The sequence below is a fragment of the Pipistrellus hanaki genome (assembly GCF_964339955.1).
Source record: "Pipistrellus hanaki genome assembly, chromosome: 1".
NCBI lineage: Eukaryota > Metazoa > Chordata > Mammalia > Chiroptera > Vespertilionidae > Pipistrellus > Pipistrellus hanaki.
Window position 1 is genome coordinate 80,177,426 of NC_140503.1, and position 19,269 is coordinate 80,196,694.

At 37.6% G+C, this 19,269-nt stretch overlaps 1 long non-coding RNA gene across 1 annotated transcript in view; it reads left to right on the forward strand.

Moving 5' to 3' along the window:
• LOC311618111 overlaps positions 1–19,043 on the forward strand; it is a 144,015-nt gene extending 124,972 nt beyond the window's left edge. The window contains exon 3 of the long non-coding RNA XR_014794238.1: positions 18,989–19,043. This is a non-coding gene — a long non-coding RNA (uncharacterized lncRNA). The remainder of the gene's footprint in view (positions 1–18,988) is intronic.
• Positions 19,044–19,269: the final 226 nt, after the last annotated feature.

The window sequence follows — 19,269 nt, forward strand, 5'->3', positions numbered from 1 at the left end:
GCAGAATAGCCCCTTCTACCTCCAGTAACTAGGGAAAGTAATGGGAAGTGAAAAGGGACAAAAGAGTAAACATGTTGATCATTCACCATAGACCAGGTGTTTGTTAGTTTCTTTTAATGTATCATTTTAGTTAATAGGGTTGAAGCAGGAATCATCTTTGATTTCTAAGACCCAAGTAAAAGTGATTTAGGATGTAATGTGTTGGAGTCTGTGCAGGGAGAATATTAAATGCCCCAACACTTTTATGACTTGTTACTAACCCCTAAGCAAGCCTCAAAACTAGTTATTTGCTTCTCTACAAGAAAATATAGTCCCTTGTTTTTTAATAACCAAAGTTTCATCAAATGTGGAGTAACTGTGCAATAATCAAGTAGATGATCAAAGGAAATTCATCTCCTGTTCTAAACAGGTCATAACTGAAAACTAATTGCCAATGTTTACAAAAAAGACAAGGGTAGAGTGTTTGAGTAGCGAGACAAAAAAACACACACATTATAAAGCAGAGGCCATTTCATTTTGTCTTTGAAATTACTGCTTCTGGATTCCTGTGCCCTGGTTAAGAGGAAGTGGATGTTAAAGCTATAATTCTCATCTTGCACAAGGAGGAGGCCATTTGCTACCTCTATAAGAATTCTTTGAATGATCATGCAAAATCAGAAAGAAAAGGAAAAGCCCTAGCAAAGAAAGCATTTGCCATCCTACTTGAATAAAACTAGAATTAGAACTGCTTTCTAGCAATTACTGGGATAGTAAAGGTTTGGTGTTCTGATTTAGAGGTGATTCAGTCCAAGCATAGGCCCCATATGCTTTTATTCTTTCTAACTCATTGTCATCAAGCTTAGTCCTCCCCAGGGTCCAAAACCTACCTCTAGTCTGAGACAGCCTACTTTTGCATTAGGATGACACAAACAGAATGAATACCTTCCACTCTGAAGTCCAAACGTGGCCATTAATAGGAACTATAAGTGATGGGCACAGGCCGCTAATTTTTGTTTGCATTGGTTCATGACACAGATATTGAGTAATTTCCATGTCTCTACTGGGTCTTGGACACTCCGAAGTGAATAACACCTTGTCTTTGTAGAGCTTTCAATTCAAAGTGATAGATAAATTCATAGCAGTCAGTGGTATAGGAACACAGAAGATCGTGGTCTGGGAACACAAAGAAGAGAGGCTTAAGAAGATTTTGGAAAGTCAGTGAATCTTCCACTAGTTTCAAAAAAAAAAAAAAAAAGAAAGAAAGAAAGAAAAAATAACTTTGAGAAAGGGTTCATATTTGCATAAAATTTTCTGTTTATGTATGTTGCTCTTTTTGTGTCTAAGTACTCTAGAAACCTAAACTATTTTTCCCCTGAGTGCTGCCATCCTATGCTATGGTAGGTTGAATGATTCTGGCCCTGAAGACCTGTTGATGGCCTATGAAGGAATGAATGCTTGTTTCCCCCTAAAATGCATATGTTGAAATCATACCCCTGACTGTGATGGTATTAGGAAGTGGAGTCTTCGAAAGATTATTCAATTTAGGTGAGGTCATAACATGGAGCCCTCATAAATGAGATTAGTGCCCTTATCAGGGAGAGATTGCTCTCCTCTCTCTACTCTCTGCCATAGGAGGGGACAGTGGGAAGCCAGAAGTCTGCAGCCAGGAATGACTGTGCTTGCACCCTGATCTTGGTTTCAGCTTCCAGAATTGTGAGGAATACAGTTCTGTTGTTTATAAGGCATATAGTGTATGATATTTCGTTACAGCTGTCCAAGCTAAGACATGGCCCCTTGACTACCTTCACTTGGTGTTATTGGTCTTATCATCATATTATGCTTCATCTTATGGGTTCCATACTGTCTGAATTCTTGTCCAGGCTCGGTACAAAGGCAGTGTTGGGCACAGATCCAGCTGAGAAGCTGGCCTTCAACATTGTCTTTAATCAAAGCACAATGTCCGCTTTGTCTCTTTTATCATGCGGATAGCCTGCACTAATCTAATTTAACATTTTTTGTCCTCCTATTCATTTTCTATAGCTATCATTCCTTTGATACTTTATTACTTGTTTTTTTTTTTTTCAGAAGAAATAGTTTTTATCCAAAGTGGCAGGAAGTAGAGGTGGAGAAGAAACTGATTGCAAAAGATTTATGTAAGCATAGAACCAATTAATATAATTTCAACAACAACAAAAAATGTGTCTATTATGTGCCAAGTATAGGCAACTTAAATTTGGAGTATATAACTTGACATAGGTGCAAATTGAATGAATGAAAGAATGAATAGATGAGTGCATGGATGGGAAAACAGTCAGTCAAGGCAGGTACCTCTGTCCTCTAGCACCTCATAAAAAGAAAACTGATCACACACCTAGTGGAATATGGGCCATAAATGCAGCTGCCATTTTGTCTAAATCAACACTACCAAGTACTGGCATGTTTATGTGGGTATTTGAAACTGAGATTGCCAGAGAGCCAGTATTTTAGGGAAAACAAACATACCTATAACACAAGACTAAGTAAAATCTCAAAGGAACAAATTAATTCTGACCAGGAAAATAGGGATGTCGACACAAAGGAGTTAATATGTGGGTTGGCTGTGAAGGGTGAGCAGGATTATTCCATCAATCAACCAAGAAGAGCAAAGCATTGAGACAGAACCCTGTGAGCAAGGTGCAGACAGAGCAAGCCTGCGATCCCGTGGGCTGGCCCTGGCGGGTTGGGGCTCTGCCCTAAGGTGCTGGGAGAGGAAGCTCAAGAGAAGGATTAGGGCTGATGGTGAAGGAGGTTTTGCTCATTGAAAATAAGAAGCAATAGATGAAGTGGCACTTTAAACCTAAAATGGGAAGGAAGGTAAAGAAGTCGATAACACATTTTGAACTCCAGAAGGCCAAAACCATGCCTTCTTGTTCAACTCAATTCCATGAGTAAACACTAAAGTTTAAAGGAAGACTAGAAGTAATATAGTGTCCAGCCCAACAGCCCTCATCTCCAAATGGGAAAACTTAATATCTTGGATGACTCACATAACTACTCAAGCGACTCTTGTACTACTTACCAGTAGTGATAAAACCAAATTCCTGCTTTGCTTCCAACTATCTGTGGGTTTAGGTAAATGACTTAACTTTTCTTCTCAGTCTTAGTTTCCTCATCCATAAAATTGATGGTTGTTGAGAGGATTCAGTGATAGTATATGTAAAATGTTTGATAACATGCCTGATAGGTAGGAAGAACTCAATTAATATTAATAAAAATTATTATCAACAACAAAAATAATTAAAATATTATCAAAGTTCTCTGATTCTGTTCAATGCTCATATACACTGAGTGGCCAGATTATTATGATCTCTGAGCACATAATAATCTGGCCACTCAATATATTTTAGAGGCCTGGTGCATGAATTCTTGCATGGGTGGGGTCTGGCCAGCCTGGCCAGGGGGAGGGGACATGGGAGGTTGGTCAGCTTGCCTGCTGGTCAAACTCCTGGTTGAGGGACAATTTGCATATTAACCTTTTATTATATAGGATATACACTGAGTGACCAGATTATTATGCATTCAGAGATCATAATAATCTGGCCACTCAGTGTATATATGCCAATATATACACTGATCTGGCTGATCATCTGAATCACCTGGGGTGTGTTAGTACAGTTACTAGTATACATTTCCTGGCCTACCCCAATGAATATGAATCTTGAGGTGGATGGGGAATCTGAACTTTTGAAAATCTCCCTAGAGGTTCCTGACAATAAGAACTAAAATTAGAAGCACCTTCCTGTATTTACTGCTGTTCAAGCTTTACACTCTTAGTGTAAAAACTTGGAATCATTTTCCATGGTTCAGTCCTTTAAATGTAGGTGTAGGAGTTGGGGCCGGGAGAAGGGGTATTGCACATAATGCTGGGATCCCAGGAGGTTAGAAACATCTGTGCTCAAAAGAGAAGGGGGATTGGATGGCAAGATTGGAAATGGGATATTCATCACTGGTGGAAATGATTAATTATGCCCAGTTTTGCACATACATTTGCATGCCTCTTAATATAACATATGCAAATACATCTTTAATAGCATGACTTGTTTGCCAATGTTGAATGCTAAGTGTAAATAATGTCTATTTTTTGTAGTGTTTAGGAAACTTCAATATGGCACTTGCTGGCAGATAGTTGCTGTCTCCTGGAGTTAGCGACATATTAAGTAATCATTACAGAAACATTTTTTTACTTACTACTAACAAAAGAAGTCTAGACAACTATTTGTGGTTGTCTGTGGAAACAGGATAGATAAAGCAGGAATAATTTAAATTTATAGAAAAAAATTTAAATATGGCCTATAGTTTCCATTTTCCCTTACTAAGTTTTTGCTAATACAGAGCAAATTAGACTGTTAGAAGTTTCACCCTTTCTTTTAGGATTCTAGTTACTTTTTCTGATGATGTCACCAACAGGCAACATAAGGTGGGCAATAGAATAAATAAGAGAGAGAAAATAATTAGGGGCTCTGGTAGTCAGTAGCCTGAAACATTAATCCTTGAATAACCACCTGTTGACGCCCCCCCTCTTCCTGTCTTCCTCCCTCCACGAGGCCCCCAGCCACTGTTCTCAATCTGTATAAAAATCAGAAAAACTCCTATTTGACCTGCAGATTCATATGGCCCCACTTGCAGAGTTTTTTTTATACGGTATATCTAGGAATAGGCTTAGGAATCTGCACTAATAACAACATCCTCCCTCCCCCATCAATCCGTGACTTTGATATGGATGGTCTTCAGGATTTACTTTGAAAAACACTGGCCTGGGTAATGTAGAGCCCTGAAACTCAGTGTAGTTCCTGAGCCAGTAGCATCAACATCACCTGGAAGTTTATTAGAAATGCAGAATCACGCCCAGGCTGATGTTCTCAGTGGTTAGCGCCAGAACATAGGAGGGTCACAGGTTTGATGCTCCATCAAGGGCATGCACCTGGGTTGCAGGTTCGATCCCTGGGCCTAGTCAGACTCATGCGAGAGGCAACCAATTGATGTTTCTCTCTCACATGGATGTCTCTCTCTCTTCCTCCCTTCCTCTCTCCGGTGAAATTTTAAAAAAGAAGAAGAAAGAAATGCAGAATCTCAGTACTAACACCGGACCTACTCAATCAGAATCTGCATTTTCACAAATCCCCAGGTGATTCATAGACACATCCAAGTTTAAAAAGCTCTGGTCTAGAGGAGGCATCTTCCCTCTTTACCTGTATGAACCTATTTCCCTACAGCCTTCCCCTCCTAACTTACCTGGGATTGGTGGGTTCTCAGGGTGTGTCCCCAGATCTACTGAGTCAGAAACTCTGGGGGGAGGTCCCAGCAGAGTGTGTTCTAATAAGCTCTCCAGTCAGGTGGTTCTGGTGTAAGCTAAAGTTTGAAAACCACGGGCATAGTTGATGTTATTGGCCTGCATTTGAAAATGAAGTTCACCAGCATACCCAGTATCTTCCGTTGTGTGTAACAAATAGGCCAGTGTCACCTGATATAGCACAGATCCACAAACTCTTGCTTTGTGTTGTCAATCCCCCAGCATCGGTCAATCCTACACTCTCTCCTACCTCCCGTCTTACTGGTGAAGAGCATGCTCTGACTAATGCACGTGTCAGAGGCAATCACCTCTTGAGGTAATTAATGAAACGGGCAGGATTTGAGAGCAAACCTGGGCAGCCGTACTGTATAATGATGTCAGGGGATGGGTGGTTCAGACAGTTGATTTCCAAATGAAAAATAACTTCCTAATCCAAGTACCTTAGAGGTTGCAAATTAGTGTTCTCCGTATTCTGATGACTGACCTGTTGGGAACAACCTGAATGAAAAATATCGAGGTTGGATGATGCTCAAGAGAGCGCCTGAATGTCAACTGGAGTAGAAAGGTCAGGGGAAATATGACTGGTCCACTGAGCAAGTCAATTTAAGCTGAATATAGCCACCTTTGTCTCAGTCTTGTTTGAACTTTTCAATAGATTATTATCCTCACCTCCTCACCTAATACCAACCAGCTCTGAATTAGAGAGTTTGTTTCCCTTTCGGCCCCTCCCTGTGGCATCTGTCTTGGGCTCTCTCTGTTCCTCTTTCTCCCCCTGTCTTCCTCTCTGTGCATCTCTTCTTCACAGTCTATGTTCTTATGTATCTGTCTCCCTCCCTTCCCATCCCACCTCTTCAATGAACAGACTTAGCTTACCTCTCAGGGTTGGAGAGGGGGATGGATTTCAATATGGACAAAAGAAAGGTTTTTGTTGGTACTGTTGCTTACTTTTTCTGATAGTGGAGAGTTGCATGTTATCCTGCCATTTCTGTTTCTTACTCTTCTTCTTTCTTTTCCTTTTAATTTGCAAGTGTTGGGCACACAGTGAAATATACAGATCTTGTAACACAGAAACCCACACCTGAAACCTATATGTTCATGTTGACTAATATCACCCCAATAAATTTAATACAAATAATAATAATTTGCAAGTGTTTGTCATAGATTATAATCATGCTATTTCTCAAAGGGATTAGAGTACTAGTTTATCAAAATGTCAGCAAAAAAACAAAAACAAACAAAAAAACCACACAAAACAAAAAAGTCAAGCAAATTTGCTGCAATAAGGAGAGGCTGTAAATTTACTGTCACTTAGGAATTCCTCTCAAATTCACAGAACAAGCCCAACTGGGAACATTTTTAATAATTGTGACTGAATGGGTGTGAGGTTAACCCAGTGTGTGTGCACTTTGATCTCGTGCCTTGTTAAATTTCTCAGTTTTAATAATTGGAGCCATTATTTATGCCATGATTCCTGGAGCTATGCTATCAGAGAATGTCTGAAATGTAAAATCAGGTTCATTTGCTAATTTCATTTGTTGAAAGTCACATCTTTCTCCCCTTTATTCTTTTGAATGCTAATGATCATGCTTCCTAGAATTAGACTTTCTTCTTCAAGCTTTAATTATAGTTTGGGTGAAATACTGAGCCATTTTAACATTGAAAATATTTGGCAAATAAGCCTGATAAGAGGAATTTTATGAAAGTTCTCATTGTATAAGCACAGAGATGAAGTATTGGAGAAAGACCTTTATCTCTTTGGAATTTTAAGTCTTTCTGCAATACACAAAACAGTGGATTCACACAGAAGGGAAAAAAAATTATTTCCTCAAATCTAATTATCAAAAAGCAATTCATCTTGCCTGAGCATTTCAATCAACGCATCCCCGAAGCCACTTTCCCAATTTGCCTTCCTGTCTGATGTATGGATTTGTGGATGTGTGTTATCATTTGAAAAAAACCTCTCAGCATATGGTGGAAAAATTGCTGCTTTGTTAATTTTATATTTTACTCTTAATGACCTACTTCTCTGCAGCAGCTTTAGTGGAATGGTTTAAGCTCGGTTTGACTTTTTGAGAGTCCTTTACTGTGTGGCAGTGACTAGCTGGGACAGAGCCAAGATGTTTACGTGATTGGGGCGTGATTGGGGCGGGGGGTGGGGGTGTTTTACATCAGCCTCAGCTTTTGCCGGTTTGGCAGAGAGTTTACAAACTGTAGGCACTCAGAATAAGTGGCATCATTAGTGGGTGCAAAATACCCTAAGGGCCTGGGAGTGATTTAAAACTCCAGGATTCAATGAAGAGAGATTAGGACAGGGGCTCAGGTGTCTGAGGAAATGGGATCCAGTAGTAGCGCTGAAATGTGAGCTTGGGTAAATCACTTGACCTTAATTCTTTACCTCCCTTAAAATAAAGTGAATGTATGAATTCTTCTTCTATTGAAATGTTTCCATTTATCAGGGCAGTATTTGCCAAACACAAGGAAATCCTCTCATTTTAAGATAATTATTTAGATAATATTTTGCAAAAGATTACTTAGCACAAGCAGTTTCAATGTGAGATTTGTGAAAATGGCATGTCATAGCGGGCATTAGCTTCTAACTGAAGGGGTCATTGGTAGAATAATTATTTCACTTCCCTGAAAATGAAAAGATAGTTCAAGCTCTTTGGAAATTTGGTCTTTTGAAACTAAAGTTGAAATTGTACACATGATCTAATCAATCAGTGTTTTGTAGCCTAGTTCAAATGATCATGTTTATATTAGTATTCAGTCAAATGCGAATACCCTTGGTGAATTAATAAAGCAAAATGTAAGTACTTAACTCAGTTGGTCCTATATGATCATTGTGCCATGCACTGCTACGTTTCTACAACCTTGGCAATTGTCCTTGCCACACACACACACACACCCCAAAAAGATTTACATTTTGACCAGCACTCTTCAACAGAACTCTCTACAGTGATGAAAATGCTCCATATTGGTGTTATCCAGTATAGTTGATACCAGCCACTTATGGCTATCGAGCACTTAAAATGTGGTTAGTATAACTGAGGAACTAAACTTTTTAACTTTAATTTTAATGAATTTAAATTTAAATACTCACATAAAGCTAATGATTACCTTATTGAATTTCCTCTTTAATTGAAGACAAAATGAATGCCCATAAAACCATTAGTGACCATCCACAAGGAGCTTTATAAAGAAATGCTGTCTTGGACAGAGGGGAACTTGAACTGAGTCTGGTAGGCTAAGGTAAACCATAAAGTGGACAAAAGAACAATGAATGTTCTGGGCTGAGAGAGTAAGAAACCAATGACCTAAAGACAAGAAGATCACAATGTTTATCTGAAAAGTTAACAGGTCGCCTTCATGGGAGCTGAAGGTTCCTGCTAGAGCTGAAGGGGAAATAAGACTAGTGTAGGGAAAAAGGGTGGGTGGGGTAGGGGGGGTCAACTATCATGTGACCAGGCACTTCACATTCATAATATAATTTAATCCTCACAACCAGCCGATGAATAGTTACTGCTATTTTCCTTAACTTATGCTCAGGAAAGTAATTTCCCTCAAGGTCACAAGCTAGAAAGTAGTGAGCGAAGCTTTGAAACCCAGGCTGCTTTCCTCCAGATGCTATGCTCCATAACCACCTCAGTTCATTACAGTGATTGAGAATTTGGACTCTGTAGTCATTGTTCTTCTGAGTCTTCTGAGCTTGTAACTATGGGAATCTATAAATTGAGTACAGAAGAGGTATACCACTTAAGGATTACATAAAATAATCCTTTGGAGCACCCACTAGTGCCTGGCACATAATAGAGGCTCAAAAAATCTTTGCCTAATCTTATTACACCAGAAATAGACTCCGAAGGCAGACAAGAAGTTAGGGCTTGCTTGGGTGGGTAGTAGGCAACTACTGCAGCTTCTTAAAGTGATGATTGACATATTGAAACTATCATAAAGAACAAAGGACAGCCCTGACCGGTTTGGCTCAGTGGATAGACCAGTGATTCCCAAAGTGGTCTATATCGACCCCCAGGGGTCTATGACAACCTGCAAGGGGTCTACGTCAGCGAAAAAAAAATTTGGGGGTCCATGAAATGAAAATGGGGGTCCACGATAGTGGATCTCAACATACACTGATAGTACCTATTTACTTACATCATATTATCTTATAATATAAAAACATATAAATTATTTATAAAAGTACCTATGAAGTAAAAAATTTATTATATATGTTTATAAAATTGTGTAAGTTGTAGGATAAAAACCTGCACATAATGATATACCAGTATCATCTTGTTACAAGCATACGTGCAGTAAACATTCTTGCCAATTTTTGTCTCAAAGCTTTGCGAACTTGCACCGACTTGTTCAATTCGTCACTCTATAAATATGAATGTGAGAAAAATACGTTCATTCGTTTCCTGAATCTTGAATAGGAAAGTGCTGAGAAAACATTTAAAAAAATATAAACTGGTAGTTTATCATACAAATTATAGTGAATCAGTGTTATTTTGTTTGAGAATGCCGGAGAAAAGTAGGTACATTATTTTTTATTAAATTTTATGTTACGTATATTTTATATAACAGATACAAAATTTTATTTTGAGTAGTTTTAATTTAAATTCAATAAATAAATGTATAAAACTTAACGTGTGCTTTTATTTCAAGTTTTTAACACTAAACTTCACTACAGTTAGAAATTTACAAAAAAATCAATATCAGGTAAGTAGGGGGTCTACCCAAAACCGAAAAACATGGCAAGGGGTCTACGGCACAAACAAGTTTGGGAACCTCTGGGATAGACCATGGGCCTGCAGACTGAAGGTTCGATTCTAGCCAAGGGCATGTACCTTGGTTTTGGGCACATCCCCAGTAGGGGTGTTCAGAAAGCAGTTGATTGATATTTCTAACCCTCTATCCCTCTCCCTTCCTCTCTGTAAAAAAATTAATAAAATATATATTTTTTAAAAGAACAAAGGACAGAAAGGAAGACTGGAATCACAGAGGCCTTCAAGAGTTAGTTGCAGCCTTATCTAGGTCTGGAGGTTCACATTCAACAGATGAAAGAAATGCAATTTTATTTCCTCCCAGAAACAAAATTAAGATATATTGATTGGGGATAATTTTTAAATTTCAGAAAAAGACAAGAAAATTAAAATTACCCATGATAGCACATCTAAGAAATAATCACCATCAGTATTTTGTTACATATCCTTTTTATGTTTGTATTTATATGTGTTAATTCATGTTTTAAGTTTACCATATTTAACTACAGTAAAATAAACACTTTTGATGTACTGTTCTAGAGTTTTCTTTTTAATATATTATTATTGATTTTTTTTTTCCTAGAGAGAGAGGAAGGGAGAGGGAGAGAAACATCCATCGGCTGCCTTATGCATGCTCCCTGCCAAGGATTGAGCCCGAAATTCAGGCATTCAACCGATAATTGAACTAGTGACCTCTTGGTACATGGGACTGTGTTCAACCAATTGAGCCACACCAGCCAGAGCCTGTTCTATGAGTTTTGACTAATACATATTGTCATATAGCCACCGGTACAATCAAGATACTGAAGAGTTCTGTCACCCTCAAAAAATAAACCTCTTTTCTTACTCTCATCCCCAACCCCAGGTGACCACTGATCTGTTTTCTGTTTCTATAATTTGTCATTCCTGGAATGTCATAATTGAAATTCTAGAGATTGTAGCCTTTTGAGTCTGGCTTCTTTCACTTAACATAAGGCATCTGAGATCCATCTATGTTTCTGCGTGTATGAGTAGTATTTCTTTTTATTGCTGAGTAATATTTCTTTGTATTGATGTACTACAGTTTGTTTCTTCTTACCAGAAGGATATTTGGGTTGTCTCAAGTTTTTAGCAACCTGAATAAAGCCATTAGTAATAAGTTTTCATTTCTCTAAAGTAATTACTGTGAATGTAATTATTGAATCATATGTTAAATACATATTTGTAAGAAAATTTTTGTTTTTCTTATAATGCCAAATTGTTTTTCTGAGCACCTGTTTCACATTTGCATTTCCACTAACAAGTATAAGGGTTCTAGTTGCTCCACATCCTGATCAGTATTTAGTATGATCAGTTGTTTTAAGCCACTCAATTATGTATACTAGTGTAGTGGTATATAAAGGTGGTTTTGATTTGAATGTCCCTAATGAATAATGTTGTTAAGTATCTTTAGTTGTATTTTTTTTAATCTTTAAATAGAAAATATTTATTTATTTTTTCTGATCTCTATGCCCCCTCTATTCTTTTTTTTTTTTTCTTGCCCTATTGCATTATCAGCACCTTCAGTATGATGTTGAATAGGAGTGATGAGAGCATCTATCCTTACCTCGCTCCTATCTTAGTGAAGTCTTCACTGCTGGCTTTGATGTTAGTTTTTGTTTTATTGTAGATGCCCATTATTAGGTTAAGGAATGTCCCTTCATTTCCTAACTTGCTAAAAGTATCATGTATAGCCGAAACTGGTTTGGCTCAATGGATAGAGCATCAGCTCGGGGACTGAAAGGTCCCGGGTTCAATTCCGGTCAAGGGCATGTACCTTGGTTGCGGGCATATCCCCAGTACGGGGTGTACAAGAAGCAGCTGACTCTCTCTCATCAATGTTTTCTAACTCTCTATCTCTCTCCCTTCCTCTCTGTACAAAATCAATAAAATATATTTTAAAATAAATAAATAAATAAATGAAAATAAAAGTATCATGAATAGATGTAGAATTTTTTGAAATGCTTTTGCATGAATATTGAGATAATCATATTATTACCAGGATCTGGAAAGTCTAAAATCTCTGACTTACAGTAGTAACCTTAAAATATAACAGATCTCTGATGTTTGTAAATAATTTTTTTCTTCCATTAAAAATATTTTAAAGGGGACATCTGTTATACTTTCAACAATAAAGATAAATTTTAAAAAACAGTTGTGTAGATAGATATAGACTAAAGGAGCCATGCATACATATGGGCTCAAAGAGAGAGTATCAACAAACTTTTGATAAGTTTTATTCTGAAGCACTTTTTTTTTATTATTATTTTGAGATGTTTCATCCCTGGACAAGTAAGTTTTTTCATTAAAAAAAAAATAGAAAGAAATGTATTTTTCTTCTCTAAAAAAAAATGCTTTCAAGACTGATATGCTGTAGGCACCCGCTTTAAGCTTATTTTTAGAATTTAAGAATCTGTTGTTTTCCAAGTTTTCTTTTAGAAAATGCAATCTAGTTACTCTTCACGTCCTCACAATTAAAATGGCATTGCTTTATTGTATGTGAGAGAAAGAACTTGAGATAATGGCAAATCTTGCCAAGGCCCTCAAGGATGCTAAGCATGAGCTTTGGAGGAATAAGGTTTGTTTTGGTGTCTCTCGTTCCCAGTCTAGGGTTAAGAAGGATCTTGGTCTCTCAAAATGTTTGCACGAGAGGATGAACTTCAATGTTTGCATCGTTTCCCCTGTTTTATACTCTCCTCGCATAGACCGTAGCTTAGAGTTTCAGAGAAAAGGCGCTTTCGGCAAGTGCAAAGTGGTATTGTCGTGTTGCTACTGGAGCTGTCTGTGAGAGCCAAGAAAATAGGACAGGATGAAAAGGAAGTAAAATAAGTCATAGTGAAACCTCCTCTCTCAGAGGAAGGAAAGCAAACATTGAAATATTGCTTTTTCCTGGCTGCTTATTAAAGGGAAAATTTGCCTACTGTGCTGGAAGAGTCTCTTATTCTTCGCTCTGTTGATGTGAATGAAGCATCCAGCTTGTTTGTTTTTGTGTGCATTACCCATTCCGTGTCTTAAGAGGAACTCTGCTGACAGTGAGTACTGAACAGATTCAGCATTTCTTTGATTAGAAAAGATGTCAATTTGTTTTAATCATTCAATAATTTATATTAGACCAATTCCCTCAAGCAGTTCAATTTAAACATGTTTGCTGCAAAGTCCATTTGGATTTCTGAAATGTATGGATTCATTATTTATATGAGAGGGAAGATCTTGTTTTATTTTTAATACGGATTCATTCTTTTGAAATAAGATGCTATTTGGATATTTTGTGGAACTTACATAATTTTGTCACTTTCAGAAATAAAAGTGAGTAAGGTATTGTAAATTAATTAACATAAAAACCTTGAGTTTATAGGTATAGAATTGTAGTGTCACATCATACAATTAAATACAGCACATTCTATTTTTGTAAGTTCAAGGTCATTGGTCTAAATTACAATGACATAATTTCTGTTATGATTGTTGGTGATTGGTATAATTTGACTAATTATTGCCTAAACAATGGAGGTTGGCTGGGACTCAAACTGAAACCAATGCTTTTTTATATGAGAAGAGCAAGGAGACTGAATGCGTTTTCTTTTGTCATTCATTATGATGGGCTGCAAGTAATCATAAATATTGCACTGAGGGGTATAGGAAGCTTTCTTTTCCAGGATCATCTTTCTAGAACAGAATAGAAGGCAACCCTCCAGAGAAAAATAAATGATCGTGTTTAGTGAAACATCACATTGGCTGACTAATTGGAAGGACAGTGGAAAAGTCCCACAGGAAATGGTCAGGAGCCTGCGACTTTTATAGTCAATACTCTTCTTAGACAGAGCAAACATTCCTTTTAATGACACAAAAATCCATTTAAATTGAAGTAACATCTGCCCAACCTCCTTATTTGACCACAGGGTCAAGGAACACCATTGCCAGGTAAGGAAATAATTAAATGTTTTGTAAAATATAGGAGGAACTTGTGTCTAAACTAGGGGTGTCGAACTCAATCAGAGAAGGGGCCAAAATCTAAAATCCAGCCTAAATCGCGGGCCGAATGGTTTACTGAACAGTCATAAACTGACAATGTCATAAACTGACAGTGGAGTGCAGTGATGACAGCGCGGTGCGGGCCACATTGCAAGGCCTGGCGGGCTGGATTTGGCCCGTGGGCCTTGTGTTTGACACGTGGTCTAAACAATAAGAGAGCTCAAGTTTCATGCCTATGTGATTCCCCATGAGCATGTGTTAAAAGTTTGATTTTCTCCTGTTTAAAAAAACGATGAGTGCTACCTTTTAAAAAGACACTTGTGCTCTTAGGTAATTTAATATCCTATGTAATAAGAGGCTCATATGCTAATTGTCCCCTCGACTGGGAGTTTGACCAGGGGGTAGAGCCTACCAGCCAACAGCCTGCAGCTCCTTACCCTGGCTGGCCAGACCTCATCCATGCACGAATTCGTGCACCAGGCCTCTACATTACATAATTTACTAAAACCTTCTTGGCCTTTTCACCTTTTCTAGTAATTTCTTTGTCTGTTTTGACCACAAGCTTTGAATAAATGGATGAAAAGAGAACTTGGTCAATTTCCAAAGGCATAGAGATCTATGTGAGTACAGATAACCAACCCCACAATTCAGAATAGAAAGATTGGGGAAGAAAATAGTGTGCACTGTTTAGCTGTCACTCTAATACGTTAGGAATTGCTCGGGGCTCTTGGGATTCCTTTCTATCTCTACTAAAGCTGAGGAACGCGCTGGTCCCTGGAGGTGAGGGGTGAGCTGTAAGGGCTCACTTCTGAGGAGGTGCTGCTGGGCATCCCAGGCTCAGAGATGGCAACAAGCTTCTTTCAAGAGCCTCGAGGCAGTGAGATTGTCCAAGCCAAAGCAACAAGAGTGAGAATTCAATCTGTCTCACAGTCACTTCCACGAATTCTAGGTAGAGTTGCCCCATCTTCCCCAACTCCTTGCGAGGAGCTTTATTTGAGAGTGTTCACAGAAGCCATAAATCCAGGTCCCTAAATGCTGAGTCCTTGATGCCAGAGTTTTTATAGAAAAGAACAATAGATTGTATAAGGCAAATCTTCCATGCTAGTATCACATTCCAAAATTAATTGTATGGCTTCTGTAGTATTGAATGAAATAAATTGCCTTTAGTACAGCACAATGCAGGGGGAAGGGGGGGGGAAAGAAAAGAAAAAGTAAGTTCCTTATTTAAATCTCATTTGAATATTTGATGCTTCTCACCTTAGAGATTGTCTCATTTCCTTAGCAGCTAATGACAGGTAGGCAGAGACAAGCTGACTGTTGTAGAGCTGGACTTTATGGAAACAAAAGAGGCCTTCTTGAAGGCGGTATATCATACTGTTTAGAAATGTCAGATCTGGAACCGTGCTTCCTGATTAAATTCTTATTCTTCCATTACCAACTATGAATCCTTAAGCAAGTTGCTTAACTTCGTTGGATATCAGTATCCACATTTGTAAAATGAAATATATAATTATACCTAACTCAAACGATTATTGTAGGGTTTAACTAAGATCACTCATGCCTACTAGTTGATAATTTTTTAGCTGTCGTTATTATTAATTCATTTCATCTACTTTGATATCCCTTTTTCTGACCTTTTAGACACCAGGATTATTCAGAATTATTACTGAGAATTATTTTGCCTATCCAAATTCTGAATGGATATAGACAATAATTCTAGAAAAACTTCTCTTAGCTACTAAATAGACACATTTCCAACAAAGCCTATCTCTCTGTGTTCTCCTCTGCATTGACAGAATATCCTTAGACCATAATTATACCCAAAGTTATTTAAAAGGGGCCAAAGCCTCAAAGAAATTAGGTAAATGCAAAATTTGTAGGCCAAATTGTGTTCCAGTGACTTCTGAAAGTCCTAATGGTAGATGTTCCTAGTCCATGGGCCTTACTCTTCTCATTGGTCTTGGTAGAGGGAGCTCTGCAGTTCCATCAGCCCCATCCAGGCTCGCAGAACTGTGTTTCATTTTAGAAGGTGCAGTAAAATGGGAAAGGAGAGGTGCTTGAGCATTAACATAGCCTAATGCCCATCTGGTCTTTGAAAGCTCACCAGTGGGTTGGTTCTGAAGTTCATATTTTGGGTTAATGTATGCCTTAGAAGTTATTGGCTAGAATTTTTTAAGCAAGAAAAGAAAAAATTACTTTGGTTTTTTTTAGGTCATAGCATTTATGAATGTTTATTAAAGATTAGTATGGAATATAAAAAATTGTTTTCCTCCGAATTCTTGACCTAAAAAAGTAACCTTTTCGTTTTAACTTCTAAGCTTACCTTGCAATACAAGTAAATACACTGTAGCAATATTATACTCCTGAGCTGCAGCAGAAAACATTTTATCTTTTTTGGATGTTGCAAAATCATAAACTGGAGAAGTCAAAGTCAGTTTATGAGCTCTCCAAGATCTTACTAAGGAAATAGCTAGAAAAATACATAGAAAAAGTATATTTATTTTATGAAACATGCAAAATAATTTCAGAGCACCTCCCTAAGTGATTCTATTGCTATGTTATACAGACTATGTAAGATTATGAATGCATTGAGTTTACTTAATATGATCCTTTTGGGAACATGGTTTAATTGAAAGCTTTGGAGTTAAAACTAGCATCAAATAAGTAGAAAAGTTCCTTTTTAAATAAAAGCTGCTAAATTATATTGCAAAATGCTGGAGAAAATAATACACACTGTCTAAATGTGAAATTAATGTCTCCCTCAACATGGCTCTTAGTGCATCTCAACTTAGTTTGTAATTGAGTGAGTTGTTTCTTTTGTTTCTGGTGATTCAGATTTACCACTTCATAATATATCATTTACTTGTCTCTTCCTGTAGCCAAATTCGCTAGACAAGGCTGTTTGCGCAAGCAAGTTAGTGCCTTCTAGGAAGGTGTTAATAAGTCACAGAGCAAAGAGGAATATTTCAAGGGAGGTAACTATACACACAATTTTCTGAAAGTGCAGCAGGTTTGCTTGATTATTTTCCTTGTTGAGCTAGAGCTATAGATTTTACCAGTGGTCTTCCTTCTCGTTTGTAACTTGTGACTTCATTTGTGTGATTCATTTCACTTGTTAAACTTGTCTCCACTGACACTACACTTTGGGCATTCTAAAACAAGATGTAAATCAGCAATTCTCAACCTGTGTTTTCAGTTCTCAAGGGTGTGTTGATGTAAATCAAAGGCTATCTTTAGTTCTTTGAAAACAAACTGAAAGTAGCTTTGAACTTCAAGATGCTATGGAAAATTAGAATGAATGATTGTGTAACAACATGCTTTCTAAGATATGAAATACTATATACTTGAAGAATTCTTTGTATAGATGTAACTACTGGATTGAAGAAATTGGTTGCTAAGCAAACAACTGAATTGAATTGTTTTAAATATATAACAAGTTATACCTGCTTCCATCTTTGGATTCTCATTTCTTTCCCCCAAACTCATGGTATTTGGAGGTACTGTGTTAACATAATACAATTTATAAAGCAAGACTCTGCTTCTTACATTTAACCATTGAAATGCGTGGGCTTCATATATCATTATTGTTTAAAAAGTGGCTTATTTAGCCAAATAAAATCATAGATGTGTGATTTTAAAAACTCTTCATTTTACAAATGAAACAGAGGCCCTCAACAGGTAAACACAGTGTTTGAGTTCACCCAACTGGTTAGTGGCCTCTCTCCACCAGGATTTTATTCTATTTTTTTCTCCTGCTATACCAGATTACTATCTTATTGGCATGGCTCCATATACAGTATCTTAGAATAAAGCAGGTGGCAAGATAAGAGAATAGTAAATTGAGAATTGGCAATTTGGGGTTAGGTCTACGACATTGTTTTTTGCAAGTGTGTGTGAAGATCACCTATGTCACTTACCCAGATGCCTGTCTAAAATGTAGATTCCTGGACCCTACCCCAGACCTATTGAATCTCATTCATCTAGAGGTGGAAGTCAGGAAAATGCAATTTAAACAACCTCTCTAGGTAATTTTTCTGCACACTAAGCTTTGTATTCTAGAGGCCAATGATGTCCTACATGCTTCACTATAATGTTATTTAATATGTTTTAAATTACATAATAACATAATCTAGTCCCATTTGGAAAATGTGTAGTGCTTTGCAGTGGATTCTAAGAAGTGGTGCAGAGGAGGCCTGTGGTGAAAGGGAAGGGCACTGAGTTTGGGCTCCAGTCTAGACTCTGCCACTTTGCTACGAGGATCTGGGCAAGTTAACTTCCCTCTCTCGGACTCTAATTTTTCTCCTTTAAAGAAAAATAATGCTGCCCTTGCAGGATTGCTGAGAGGTAATGGATATAAAATACCTGGCAGGCACTGGGCCTAGCATAGTAGAGGCATGCAGCTATTAATTACTGTCATTACTTAAGCTAATATAACTATTATATTCCATGCCTCTTCTCTTACCTTTTGAAGTAGAAATACACTGAATTCTAGATTATTTCAGGCCAAGCTCCCATTTTGTGGAGTATTTCTGTCTTTTGCTCCTTCTTCTCTCCTGTGTGGCTTCCAGCCTACCTGTTGGCTATTTCACTATTCAGTAGTCACCTCCACCAGGAGGAAAGGGAAAATAAGAAATCAACTCAAAATATCTATTTTCCTTATCCCTTATTACTTTCCGTAAGAGATATGGTTTGAGGGAAAGAGGCTGAATCACTGGCCAAAATGGCATTTTTTTTTTTTTTCAGTTTTCTGAGAATTTGGATAGTTTTTATTTTTTTTTAGATAGTTTCTGTTTCTGCTCTTATAATGGTTAAATGGTAGTCCTCTACTTACTTGCTCTCATTGGAATTAGTGATTTTAATCAGCATTGCATGATGAAAGGATATTTCTAAATGAATCATTTTGAATCTTGTTTCCTTCCTTATTTTTTAGGGAAACTAAGAAGATCTGGTTTAAGAAAACTCATTAAGAGCCTATAGAGAAGGTGCCTGGATATGAAGTAGGTCAAAATCCGTCACCCCGGTCATGCCCTGGAGGCAATGCTGACATGCTTTTCTAGCTTGGCAGAGGTGGCCTGTGTGGGATGGATTCCTGGATTGCACAGCTCCTGGGGAGGTACAGGTTTGGACGCAATGAGATCAGGAGTCTTGATTTTCATGTAAAATAACCTCAATTTTTTCATATTTTCAGATTTTTCCTCATGAAAAGTTCTG